This window comes from Podarcis bocagei (assembly GCF_964188305.1).
Source record: "Podarcis bocagei genome assembly, chromosome: 10".
In the NCBI taxonomy this organism is placed as follows: Eukaryota; Metazoa; Chordata; class Lepidosauria; order Squamata; family Lacertidae; genus Podarcis; species Podarcis bocagei.
In genome coordinates this window covers 78,454,178-78,468,267 of record NC_138135.1, presented here as the reverse complement: position 1 = coordinate 78,468,267, position 14,090 = coordinate 78,454,178, and the positions used below count along the sequence as shown (strand labels likewise).

The 14,090-nt window shown below is 41.5% G+C and overlaps 1 protein-coding gene across 6 annotated transcripts in view; it reads left to right on the top strand.

Moving 5' to 3' along the window:
- ITPR2 (inositol 1,4,5-trisphosphate receptor type 2) overlaps window positions 1–14,090 on the top strand; it is a 390,831-nt gene that overhangs the window by 41,116 nt on the left and 335,625 nt on the right. The window lies entirely within an intron of this gene.

The following is a 14,090-nucleotide window of genomic DNA, read 5'->3' as shown; positions in this document are numbered from 1 at the left end:
TGACTAGTGGGGTGCCACAGGGTTCTGTCTTGGGCCCGGTCTTATTCAACATCTTTATCAATGACTTGGATGATGGACTCAAGGGCATCCTGATCAAATTTGCAGATGACACTAAACTGGGAGGGGTGGCTAACACCCCAGAGGACAGGAACACACTTCAAAACGACCTTGACAGATTAGAAAACTGGGCCAAAACAAACAAGATGAATTTTAACAGGGAGAAATGTAAAGTATTGCACTTGGGCAAAAAAAATGAGAGGCACAAATACAAGATGGGTGACACCTGGCTTGAGAGCAGTACATGTGAAAAGGATCTAGGAGTCTTGGTTGACCACAAACTTGACATGAGCCAACAGTGTGACGCGGCAGCTAAAAAAGCCAATGCAATTCTGGGCTGCATCAATAGGAGTATAGCATCTAGATCAAGGGAAGTAATAGTGCCACTGTATTCTGCTCTGGTCAGACCACACCTGGAGTACTGTGTCCAGTTCTGGGCACCACAATTCAAGAAGGACACTGACAAACTGGAACGTGTCCAGAGGAGGGCAACCAAAATGGTCAAAGGCCTGGAAACAATGCCTTATGAGGAACGGCTGAGGGAGCTGGGCATGTTTAGCCTGGAGAAGAGGAGGTTGAGGGGTGATATGATAGCCATGTTCAAATATATAAAAGGATGTCACATAGAGGAGGGAGAAAGGTTGTTTTCTGCTGCTCCAGAGAAGCGGACACGGAGCAATGGATCCAAACTACAGGAAAGAAGATTCCACCTAAACATTAGGAAGAACTTCCTGACAGTAAGAGCTGTTCGACAGTGGAATTTGCTGCCAAGGAGTGTGGTGGAGTCTCCTTCTTTGGAGGTCTTTAAGCAGAGGCTTGACAACCATATGTCAGGAGTGCTCTGATGGTGTTTCCTGCTTGGCAGGGGGTTGGACTCGATGGCCCTTGTGGTCTCTTCCAACTCTATGATTCTATGATTCTATGATTCTACAAAAAACAACAAAAAAAGAATAGACAATACAATACAATGCAAAAACACTACATAACACTAACACTAACACAAAACACTAACACATTAAACTAACAAAACAAAACAAAAACAATTTAAAACACATGAAATAATTTCAATATCTTATCTTGCATTCACTTATTTCAACGACCTCCTCACACCTCCCTTTTTGTATTCCACTTCTGTTAATTATTTCAGCAATTCCTTTCCATCTTCCTCTGTTTTCTATCCTAAAATTATCTTAACATTCTAACCTTATTTTTCCCCTTTAATATTCTATTAATCTATTTATACTTAATTCCTTATAACATTTCTACTAAAGCCATATAACTTCATTCCAACATTCTTCTAACATTCATTAATTTTGCAGTATTTCTGTAAATAGTCTTTAAACTTTTTCCAGTCTTCTTCCACCGACTCTTCTCCCTGGTCTCGGATTCTGCCAGTCATTTCCGCCAGTTCCATATAGTCCATCAACTTCATCTGCCATTCTTCCTGGGTGGGTAAATCTTGTGTCTTCCAATACTTCGCGATGAGTATTCTTGCTGCTGTTGTTGCATACATAAAAAAAGTTTTATCCTTCTTTGACACCAATTGGCCGACCATGCCCAGGAGAAAGGCCTCTGGTTTCTTCAGGAAGGTATATTTGAATACTTTTTCATTTCATTATAAATCATCTCCCAGAATGCCTTAATCCTTGGGCATGTCCACCAAAGGTGAAAAAAATGTCCCTTCAGTCTCATTACATTTCCAACATTTATTATCGGGCAAATGGTAGATTTTTGCAAGCTTGACTGGTGTCATGTACCACCTATAAATCATTTTCATTAAGTTTTCTCTTAGGGCATTACATGCCGTGAATTTCATACCTGTGGTCCATAACTGTTCCCAGTCAGCCATCATTATGTTATGTCCAACATCTTGTGCCCATTTACGTAATCATAGCTGATTTCACCATTTCATCCTGAGTATTCCATTTCAACAGCAAGTTATACATTCTTGACCAATTCTTAATTTTTGGATCTAATAATTCTGTTTCCAATGTTGATTTTTCCACCTGGAAACCAACTTTTTTTTTTAAAAAAAAAATTATTGGGTTTTCACAATTTACACAAACAAACAATATACAACACAGACATACAAACACAAAAACAAACACATGTAATTTCAAATCCCTAATCTCTTAACCACTTTCCCTGACTTCCCCACACCTCCCCTTCCTGCATCCCAACTCCAATGATTAACTCAGCAACTTCTTATCTCCAACTTTTACCTTATTAATATTTTACTTACTTCTTCTTAATTAACCAAATTTAGCTTATACACCTCAATTAAACCAAAATACACACCCTTTACATACTTTTCTAAGGTCGACCCAGTTTCCCTTCCATGAATTTCCCAATTTTTATCATATTTACAAAACAAAATAACAAAAAACAACATATAATTATAGACCCTTTGGGTTCCAAAACTCTCGCCCCCCCCTTTTCCGGTTTCGATCCCCAAAGAAAATCCATCAATCCATCAGCTCTCAGCCCGGATCCCTCACGTCCGAGGCCCTTAAATCTCTTTCAGTCCCTCTCTGCCGGTTTTGTTGGTAGTCCTTTATAGTAAACATCGAATCTTGGAGAAGCTCTGTCCCAATGGGGTCTACGTTTCTTCCAACCAGACCTCCGTATTCAAAAGTGGAGCCCAAATCATATTTCTTATTCCTTTTAAGTCCAGAAGAAGAAGAGTTTGGATTTGATATCCCGCCTTTCACTCCCCTTCAGAAGTCTCAAAGCGGCTAACATTCTCCTTTCCCTTCCTCCCCCACAACAAACACTCTGTGAGGTGAGTGGGGCTGAGAGACTTCACAGAAGTGTGACTGGCCCAAGGTCACCCAGCAGCTGCATGTGGAGGAGCGGAGACACGAACCCGGTTTCCCAGATTACGTGACTACCGCTCTTAACCACTACACCACACTGGCTCTCAAATGTCCCAAATGTCCCAAAAGCTCCAACTTTCACCTTGATCAAATTTGTAATCCATAGGTCTTCCGATCTCCCCGTGGGGGGATCTCTCCAATCTTCTTTCTCAAATTCAAGCCCAATTTTCATCATCCAAGTCTTGTTCCCTTTGTAATCCATTTTTTCAGGCCTCTGGTTGTCTTTTTTTTTTATATATAAAATTTTTATTGGTTTTACAGAATTTTTTAAAGACAAACAAACACCTAAAAAGACATACAAACACGTATAGTTTCATAACATTTTTTCATAAACCTCTTTTCCAGGACTCCCCCATACCCCCCCCCTTTCTGCATCCCAATGTCCATAATTTTTTAGCAACTTCTAAATATTCCTTTCCAACCTCTGTCGTCTTAATCTTTTCTATAATCTGGTCTTATATCACTGTATCCCTTTTTTCCTGAAAACCTCAACATTCTAGCATTCATCAAGTTTATAATAGTCCTTAAGATAACTTTTAAATTTTCTCCATTCTTCTTCCGCCGTCTCTTTTCCCTGATCACGGATTCTGCCTGTCATCTCAGCCAGTGTCATATAGTCCATCACCTTCATCTGCCATTCTTCCAGAGTGGGTAGATCTTGTGTCTTCCAATACTTTGTGATGAGTATTCTTGCTGCTGTTGTAGCATACATAAAGAAAGTTCTGTCCTTCTTTGGCACCAGTTGGCCGACAATGCCCAAGAGAAAGGCCTCTGGTTTTTTAGGGAAAGTACATTTAAGTACCTTTTTTATTTCATTATAGATCATTTCCCAGAAGGCCTTAATCTTCGGGCATGTCCACCAAAGGTGATAGAAGGTACCTTCAGTCTCTTTACATTTCCAACACTTATTATCAGGCAAATGATAAATTTTTGCCAGCTTGACTGGGGTCATGTACCACCTGTAAACCATTTTCATAATGTTTTCCTTTAAGGCATTACATGCCGTGAATTTAATACCGGTGTTCCACAACCATTCCCAGTCAGCAGACATAATGTTATGACCAATGTCCTGTGCCCACTTAATCATAGCCGATTTAACTGTTTCATCCTGTGTATTCCATTTCAGCAGCAAGTTATACATTCTTGATAAATTCTTAGTATTGGGTTCTAACAATTCAGTCTCTAATTTTGATTTTTCCACCTGAAAGCCAATTTTCCTGTCCTGTTTGAAAAACTCCATTATTTGATGGTATTGAAACCAATTTTGTACTTTATGTTTCATTTTCTCATAACTTTGTAATTTCAATTTATCTCCCTCCTGTTCCAAAATTTCCCAATACTTCGGCCATCCGACCTCCATATTGAGTTTCTTCACTGCTTTAGCTTCCACTGGAGACACCCATCTAGGGGTTTTGTTTTCCAACAGATCTTTATACCTTATCCAAACATTAAACAATGCTTTTCTAACAATATGATTTTTAAAGGCACTATGCAGCTTAATTTTATCATACCATAAATATGCATGCCAACCAAATGCATTATTGAAACCTTCCAGATCCAAAATGTCTGTGTTCTCGAGGAGCATCCACTCTTTCAGCCAGCAAAATGCTGCTGCCTCATAGTACAATTTTAAGTCCGGCAGGGCAAAACCCCCTCTTTCTTTAGCTCTGGTTGTCTTTTTTCACCTGCAACGTTTCAGCTCCTCCTTCCCACTCCTCTGAGTCTGCCCATATCTCATCTTGTTCAGCTACAAGATTTTCTTGAGTCAAGTCCTTGGCACCATCAACAAGATTGTTTACTTCAGAATTCAAGGTCATAACATCTGTGGTCAGAGCTTCACTCTGATCTTGTAATTTTCCCAAGAGAAAGAACATTCTATCCAGCTCAGCCTGTAATTTTCCATCTGCAGCCACTGTAATGTCTCAGAACCCCCTCTAGAGGGGTTCTGGTTACTTAGTGTTCTTTCTCCAACAGTCTGGTTACTTTGTTTTTATTTTTTCTTTATTTTCAAGCGACTTAAAGTCAAATGTATCAAAAATAACCAGCAGAAATAACAAAAAGCAAATTTTTCTAACTTTGACAGCTCGTTTGACAGCTGTCAAAGTCTTTATATCTCCTCAACAGGCTCTCTCACGGATCGCTCCCGGATCCCGGGGGGTTGCACATCAGCTCCTTAAAGTCAGATTTTATCCTCCAGCAGAATACTTATAGTGCCAAATCGTGGAATTAAAAACTTTTATCTCGCAAAGAGAAAGGTGGTCTTTCGACCTTAGTTATACAATTCTTGCTTTAAGTTGTCTACAAGATGGGGGGCGGACTTCCTTTTAACGCATCCCCCGGTCGTGCCGAATTTAAAAATAGGATTTTTAAGTCCAATTTCTGTACTACTCACGGGTTGTTACTTTGCAGTCCAAATGTTCAAAGGAAGAAGTCAGCGCTCTCCGGCCATGGCTCGCGGCTTCACTCCGTAGAAGAAGCGGTCTACTCACAGCACCACGCCACTCTCCGTCACCCGCTCCGGAGCCTTTAAAAAGGCTTCTTCGTGGGTCGGGGAGGGCGCAAATGGTTCCCACCGAGTCACCAAGTCCACAGGCTTCTGCCCCTGTGGTTTCTGAGGGTCCCCGCGTCGCCGCGGCGGCAGGACCCGTCTTCCACGGAGCCGATTCCCTCCGGAGCTCGGAGGGAATCCGCCATTAGCCGATCGCGCTAACCCGGAAGTCCCGGAAACCAACTTTTTTGTCCAAATTGTATGCCTCCATTATTTGGTAATAATGGAGCCAATCTCACACTCTGTTTTTCAATTTTTCAAAGCTCTGCAATTTTATTCTGTCTCCATCTTGTTCCAAAATTTCCCAATATTTCGGCCATTTGGCCTCCATATTGAGTTTTTTCTGTGCCTTCACTTCCATTGGTGACAACCATCTTGGGGTTTTCTTTTCTAACAAATCCTTATATCTTATCCACACATTAAACAATGCTTTTCTAACAATATGATTTTTAAACGCTTTATGTGCTTTTACCTTATCGTACCACAAATAAGCATGCCAGCCAAATGCATTATTGAAACTTTCTAGATCCAACACGTCAGTGTTTTCAACAAGCAGCCATTCTCTCAGCCAGCAAAAAGCAGCTGATTCATAATAAAGTTTAAGGTCTGGCAGGGCAAATCCACCTCTTTCTTTAGCATCAGTTAATATCTTAAATTTTATTCTAGGCTTCTTGCCCTGCCAAACAAATCTGGAAATATCTTTCTGCCACTTCTTGAAACAATCCATCTTATCCAAAATTTGCAATGTTTGGAATAAAAACAACATCCTTGGCAATACATTCATTTTTATCACAGCAATTCAACCTAACAATGATAACTTCAAATTTGTCCATATTTCTAAATCCTTTTTCACTTCCGTCCAACATTTTTCATAATTATCCTTAAGTAAATTCACATTTTTGGCAGTCATGGTAACCCCTAAGTATTTCACTTTCTTAACCAATGTTAGTCCTGTCTCCTCCTGAAACTTCTCTCTCTCATTCACAGTTAAGTTTTTCTCTAAGACCTTAGTTTTCATCTTGTTCAACTTAAAACCTGCTACCTGTCCAAATTCTTGGATCAGTTCCAATACCCTTTTAGTACTAGATTCTGGCTCCTGTAAAGTCAATACTAAGTCATCAGCAAATGCTTTCAGTTTGTACTGTTTAGCTCCCACTTGTATACCTTTAACCTCTTTGTCCTTTCTAATCATATTTAACAACACCTCAAGGACCGATATAAAGAGCAATGGAGAGATTGGGCAACCTTGTTGTGTCCCTTTCTCAATCTTAAACTCTTCTGTCACATTGTTCACAATTAATTTTGCCTTTTGTTCTGAATAAATTGCACCTATACCACTTTCGAAACCTTGACCTACCCCATCCCCTGTAGATTTTTCTTCATAAAACTCCAAGAGATGTTGTCAAAGGCTTTCTCTGCATCCACAAATATCAAAACTGCCTTAGTAATGATATTCACTTGTAGTTTTTCTAGAATATTAATTATATTCTTCATATTGTCAGACAAATGTCTGCCCGGGAGAAAGCCCGCTTGGTCTTTAAAAAAGGTGTTAGTAGAAGAAATTCATAATCTTTTAGCCAAAATATCTGCAAAAAATTTGTAATCCACATTAAGCAACAATATGGGGCAGTAGTTCTTGAGCTGTGTCTTTTCAGTCTCTGTTTTCAGTATAAGTGTAATGTAAGCTTCCTTCCATGACTCTGGTGCCTTTCTCCCTTCCAATATTTCATTACAGACTTCCTTCAATGGTTGTATTAACCATTCTTTCAAAGATCTGTAATATCTTGAGGTCAAACCATCTGGTCCTGGAGATTTACCTAATTGCATGTTCTGAATGGGCCCTTCCACCTCCTGATCCGTTTATTTTGTGGTTCAGCATTAGCTGTTTTTCCTGAGAGATTTTATGTAGTCCATTTATTTTCAAAAATCGATCAGTGTCTATTTCTTTCTGCTTCTCCTGTGTATAAAGTTGTTTAAAATACCTCTGAAAACACTTCCTGATCTCCACTGGGTTCTGTATATTCTTTCCTTCCACTTCCAGATTCGTAATAGTATTGAGTTTTTGTCTTTTTTTCATTGCCAGGCCAACAATTTTCCACACTTATTTGCCGATTCAAATGTCTTTTGCCTCATCTGTTTAATCTTCCATTCTATTTCCTGATTCATCAGCTTCATATATTGTACTTGGTATAACTTTATCTCTTTCAGGATCTCCTGTGACTTTGGTTTTGCTCTCAGTTTCTTCTCTCCTTCCTTTATTTTCCCCAATATTTTATTCTTTTTTTCATTCTGAGTTATCTTCTTAATTGCATTCTGTTGTATTAGGAATCCTCTCATAACCACCTTACTTGCGTCCCAAATTACTCTTTTTTCCACTGTAGTATTCATGTTTATCTCAAAATAGTCTCTTAGAGTTTTTTGGGCCTTCTTGGTCACCTCTTCATTCCTAAACAAAGTATCGTTCATCCTCCATCTAAAGGAACCAATTGGCGTCAATTTCATTTCCATCTTCACAGCATTATGATCAGAACAAGTTTTAGGGCAAATCTCCACTTTGCTGATCTTTGGAACCAATCCCCTGGTTACCCAGATTTGGTCAATTCTTGTCCATGTCATTTTAGCCTCAGAGAAGAACGTCCCCTCTCTTCCCAAAGGGTTCTTCATTCTCCAAATGTCAACTAAATCCATATCTTCAGTCATGTCAAAAAAGGTTTTTGGTAGTCTGCCATCTTTAGTGACTACCTGTCTCTGTGCTTTGTCCATGTTTGTAGACACCACTCCATTCATGTCTCCCATCAAGATCATATTGTAATCCATATAGTCCATCAGAGTCTCATGTAGCTTCTTAAAAAACTCCGATTTTCCTTTATTTGGTGCATAAATACCTACGATCAGAAATTTCTCTCCTTGTGATTGAATTTCAATTGCAACAAATCTTCCTTGGTCATCTTTGAATATGAATTTTGGTGATTTGCATAAAGGACCACTCCTCTTTTTTTAACTTTGTCTGATGAGATAAATTCTTGGCCCAGTCTTTTATTACTCAATATTTTCCTGTGTAGCCTTATCACATGTGTTTCTTGTAAACAAATCAAGTCCAAATGTTCTTTTTTCAATAAATGAAAGACTCTCCACCTTTTTTCAGGAGAGTTCAGTCCATTCACATTCCAGCTCGAAATCTGCAACGCCATCATGTAATTACGTTGATATTCCTCCAACTGCACCCGATGCTTGCTCTTCTTCTGTTGGTGGTGGTGGTGACACGTTCACTGGAAGATCCAGTCCAAAAGATAGTGCTGATATATCCAATATTCCCCTATTTGGTGATCTTCTACCCGAAGCTCTTTGCTCTGGTCCTCTATCTGGTGATCTTCTATCCAATGCTCTTGGTTCTTTTCCAAGTTCCTTCTGCAGATCTTCTTCGTATTTATACAAAAACTTTACTTTATCTTCTACTGATCTTATTTTTATTTTCCTTCCTTTGAAACTGAAGGATAGACCTTGGGGAAACTCCCACCTAAAGATGATTTTGTTCCTTCTCAGGAGGGCAACAATATCTCCGTAATTTGGCCTAAGATCCAAAAGATGTTTCGGGACGTCTTTAAAAGTTTCCACTCTTGACTGATGTACTTCTAAGCTCTTCTGGTAGTGCCAGCCCAAGATTCTATCTCTCTCTTCTTTAGTTCGAAGGGTGATCAAGCAATCTCTTATTCTTTTTCCCCTCCTCTTCCAAGTCTGAAGGCCCTCACAATTCTAAACTCTTCTTGACCCAAGTCCAAATCCCAAAAGGCAGCAAATTCCTGTGTAAGAAAGTCTGTCAAGCTTTCCTTCTCCAATTCGGGTAGGGCTCTAATCCTCAGATTTGTCTGTTTTTCTTTAAGTTCAATCATAGCAAGCATCAACTTATGTTCATCAAGTTGCCTCTGTAGGGCTGGGACTCTCTCTCTCTCCAGTTGTGTTACTTTACATTCAGCAGCAGTAGCTTTCTCCCTGGCTTCCTCCGCAGTCTGCCGTATCAAAGTAGATTCCTGTATCAGTTTCTGGATAGTTTCTATATTAGCGTTCACCTTTTGTCCCAGATTATTTATACTTTCTGTATTTAAGTCAATTTTAATAGTTGCAGCATCCACTTTCGCATTTGTCGCATCCACTTTCACATTTGTCGCATCTGCTTTCTTATTAAGCTGTTCCAATGAATCATTTATCTTACTTAATGCAACTGCTAAGGCCTCTTCTGTCGACATTCCTCTTGATTTTGAGTGTACTGGTACAGAAGCAGCAGAAGAAGAAGCAGGGAGGCCTTGTGTTGAGCCTCTCCTAGTTTGCTGCCATGTCTTCCCAGATCTTAATGTTTTTTCAGCAGTTGACTGGTCTGTTTTTTCCTTTCCATTTGCCATAACACTTAAAAGATTCAAGATTCAGAGTCTCAGTTTTTTATCTTGCAGCTGGAAATTCCCCTAGCCCAGCTCTTATAAAGCCACCAGTTTCAAAGGCTTCCACTAGGGGGAAACAGTTTCTATTTATATTAGTTAGTGATATCCTCTTTTAAACACAGTTCAAACAATCCAAAGTTAGTTTCAGTTCTCAGTTACTTTTACTTCTTTTTCTTAAAGGCAGCCGGAGACAGTAGAAACAATGTATTACTCTTATGCTACTGTCAATGAATGTTCTAAACACTGTCAATGGACATTCCACAAGACGTCAGTCCTGCTAGCAGCCCGTTCCCAGGGTCAGAGCGGCAGTATTTTAACTCTCTTCGCTCTCTCCTGCAGGCACACTCAGTCCACAACTCCCCCCCTCTTCTCCTGCCTCCAAGGGGGGGGTTAATGTTCTTTACCGATGGAAATTTAGTCTTTTACAAAAGGCTTTCCAAGACTTCAGCTTGCAGCCTTATTGCTTCAATCTATTTACAAAAGGGGAAGGTGGACTTCCTGTGTTGAACTTCCCCATTTCGATACCAAATTAAATGTTTCAAAATCCAATTCTCCCGCTTCAGCTCTACTCACGGGTAATTACTTTAAAGCCAAATTGTCCACAGGAAAAAGTCAGCGCTCTCCGACAACAGCTATGCAGCTTCGCTCTGGAAGAAGCAGACAATTTGAAGCACCGTGCCGCTCACCCCACATCGCTCCGGAACCCCGGAACCGGGTTTCCCCACGAGTAGGGGAGGCGCAAAAGGTGCCCGCCGAATCCCACGCTCACAGGCTTCTCTCGCCTGTGATTATTTGCGGGCCTCCGCCTTCGCCGTGGCGGCCAGACCCAGTTCCCACGGGGCAAATTCCTCCCGATCAGAGGAATTCCGCCATTGCCTGAGGCGCCTCCCCAGAAGTCCACACCCAGTAGCTCCTTAGGCTTTTTGAAATTTATCTTCTTATAGTCCAGAGTGCGTTTCTGACTATGCTCAGTTTTCCCTTGCCTCTGTATTGTGAAACCCAGGAGAACATGATCACTTCCTCCCAAGTTTCCGAGTGCTGTCACTTCATTGGTCAGTTCCTCCCTATTGGTGAGGATCAGGTCCAAGACAGATGATCCCCTGGTTGTTTACTCCACCCTCTGGGAAACAAAATTGTCAATGAGGCAATGGAGGAATTTATCAGACCTTCTATTCTTGGCAGAGTTTGAGTCCCAACTGATATCGGGGAAGTTGAAGTCCCCAGTGACTACTATATCTCTTCTTTTTGAATGTTTGGTAATCTGCTCTAGTGAGGCACCATCCAAGTCTTCAGTTTGGCTTGGCAGTCTATAGCAGACACCCACAATAAGGTCCCTGTTGTTTCTCTCTCTTACAAGTTTTACCCATATACTCTCAATCTGCTTTCCATGCTCCAGGTCATGGATTTCTTCACAAGTGTACACATTATTTACATATAATGCTACTCCTCTTCCCTTCCTGTTTGGTCTATTTCTTTTAAACAGGTTATACCCCTCAATTCCTACATTCCAGTCATGAGTATCATCCCACCAGGCTTCAGTAATGCCTACCAGGCCGTATTTGCAATCCTGTACTAAAAGCTCCAATTCCTCTTGCTTGTTTCCCACACTCTGTGTATTTGTGTAGAGACAACTGAAACCACGAGTCATTCCCTCCAGCTGCTTCCTTCCTGTAGTTTCTTGCCCTTTAGCAGGTTTCTGGAGCACTGCCTCAGTTTCCTGTTCATCAATTAAGCTATTATCCCCAGTGCCAGGTGCTATTCTGTTGTTTGTAATGTTGTCTCCCTCCTCAAGATCTAGTTTAAAGCTCTCCTGATCTTGAGACTTTTAGCAAAGCCATTCTTGCCAACCACGGTGAGGTGCAGCCCATCTTTCACCAGAAGCCCTTCCTCAAGGAAGCAGAGACCATGATCCAAGAAGCCAAATCCTTCCTGATGACACCACCTGCACAGCCATAGTATTTTCTTCTCTCTTTCTTGGCCACAACCTTCAACAGGAAGGAGTGATGCCCAGTGTCTCATAGTCTCTGCCCAGTGTCTCATAGTCCCTTGCTATGTGTTGCAGGCTGTGTGTGGCAGTATGTGTGGCTGTGTGTGGCAGTATTATTTGCACCCACATGAATCAGAAGGAGGGGGAAGTGGTCAGTAGGCTTTATAAGACTTGCCAGTTTCTACGTCACATTGTGCTGTGCTTTCCAAAGCCTGTTTGGAGTTTTCTAATGTCTGCACCTGCTGTTCGTGAGTCTTCTCCACTTGTCTACTGGAGCTTTTATTAATAGTGCTGGGATAAGTTACAAAGGCAGGAACCTTATGGTTTGAATTACACCACACATTTCTTTGCATTTTGCTGGTTCATCACTTCTGCAGAAAATCTAGGACTGACTAGATGAAAAAGCACTAAATTTATTGAGCTGTTAGCTCTTCTTGCTCTAGAGTGGCCCAAGAGCAGAGATCTGTGAAAATTAGCTTTTATTGTTTACTATTTTTCACACGCGGTGAATATGAGACCAAAACAAAAAAGGGATAGTAGTGAATTATTTATTATTTATTTATTTAATTTCTATACCACCCTATACCCAAAGGTCTTAGGGCAGTTCACATAAAATATCAAATACATAAAACAAAAACAAAAACAACAACCCAATACCCCCCCAAGAGCCAGCATTTTTTAAAAGGCTGTAAGATGTAGATCAGGTCAAGACCTGGCTGAAAAGGAACATTTTTGCCTGCGCCTAAAGGTGTATAGTGAAGGCGCCAGGCGAACTTCCCTGGGGAGAGCATTCCACAGACAGGAAGCCACTGCAGAGGAGGCCCCGGTCTCATTTTGCCACCCCCTGAACCTCTCAAGGAGGAGACACATGAAGGAGGGCCTCAGAAGGTGATCTCAAGGTCCAGGTAGATTCATATGGAAACAGGTGGTCCTTGAGGTATTGTGGTCTTGAGCCGAATTCAGAAGCCTTATTATTAAAGTCTACTGCACGACCAGAGGCCTGGCTGTGTTAATCAGTACTGAAGGCATTCTGTATGCAAACACACCAAAGGCACATCTAGCACAACTTTCTGTTCTCACAGCAGCCAAGCAGAATGCTGGTTTGAAACCCACAGGCAGGACATGAGTGCAACAGCACTCTCCTGCTTGTGATTCCCCACAACTGGAATTTGGAATTTGGAATATTTGGAATTTGCTGTTGCTGCTTGTGTGAGTGCTGGGAAGACCGCTCCCTCTCCTGCCAACTCCATCCGGCCCAGGGGGCGGGGCCTGCACTACCACTACAGTTTCAAGGCCTGAGCAGCCACCGGCAGCAATGGACAAAATGGTTTTAAATGTTTTAATTGCTTTTAATTTGCACCACCTTAAATGGTGGTTGTTGTTTTTTATAATATTATATTATTTCATTATTTTATTTTTGCTTGGGGTGGGATAAGCATTTAGTCAGCGCTATTGTTTCTTGCTTTGTTTTGTTTTGTTCTGTTCTGTTCTGTTTTATTATTATTATTATTATTCTGTTAAATTATTATATAGTTTGTATTTTGCTTTTTAAGGGGAAGGGTCATGGCTCCCTGGGAGTGGGCCTCAGCCAATAGATTGGGTGGGGCAGGTTCCACAGGGGGGGATGTATTGGGACACCCGATCTCAGTGATCACGGGCCGGAGGAGGAGTTATGCTAAGACCACACCATGTCATTACCGAGGAGGCAGGTTTAGTCGTTGTCTGAGGACTATCCCTGCCTCCAGGTCTGGTCCTGACCGGAAGGATACAGTAATCAGCAAGGGAAACCCACATGACCTGAAAGTGTTGCTGTGCAATGCCAGGTCAACGATGAATAAAACCACTGCCATCCACGACCTGATTGTGGATGGAGGATTTGACCTGGCATGTGTGACAGAGACCTGGTTGGATGAAGCAGATGGGCCTGTCTTTGCCGCTACTTGCCCACCAGGTTTCTCTTACGCACAGCAACCCAGGTCATGTGGGCGGGGAGGGGGGGTTGCAGTGATTTTTAGGAAGTCATTAGTCTGCCCAGGCGTCCTATTGGGAAGACCCAATTTTCTGTTTTCATGTTCTTGAAGTTGGGCAATAGGGGCAGTACAGGATTCCTACTGGTGTACCGACCTCCCCGCTGCACCAAGGATTCCCTGCCCGAGCTGCTTCAGGTCGTGGCAGATATGCTCCTGGAG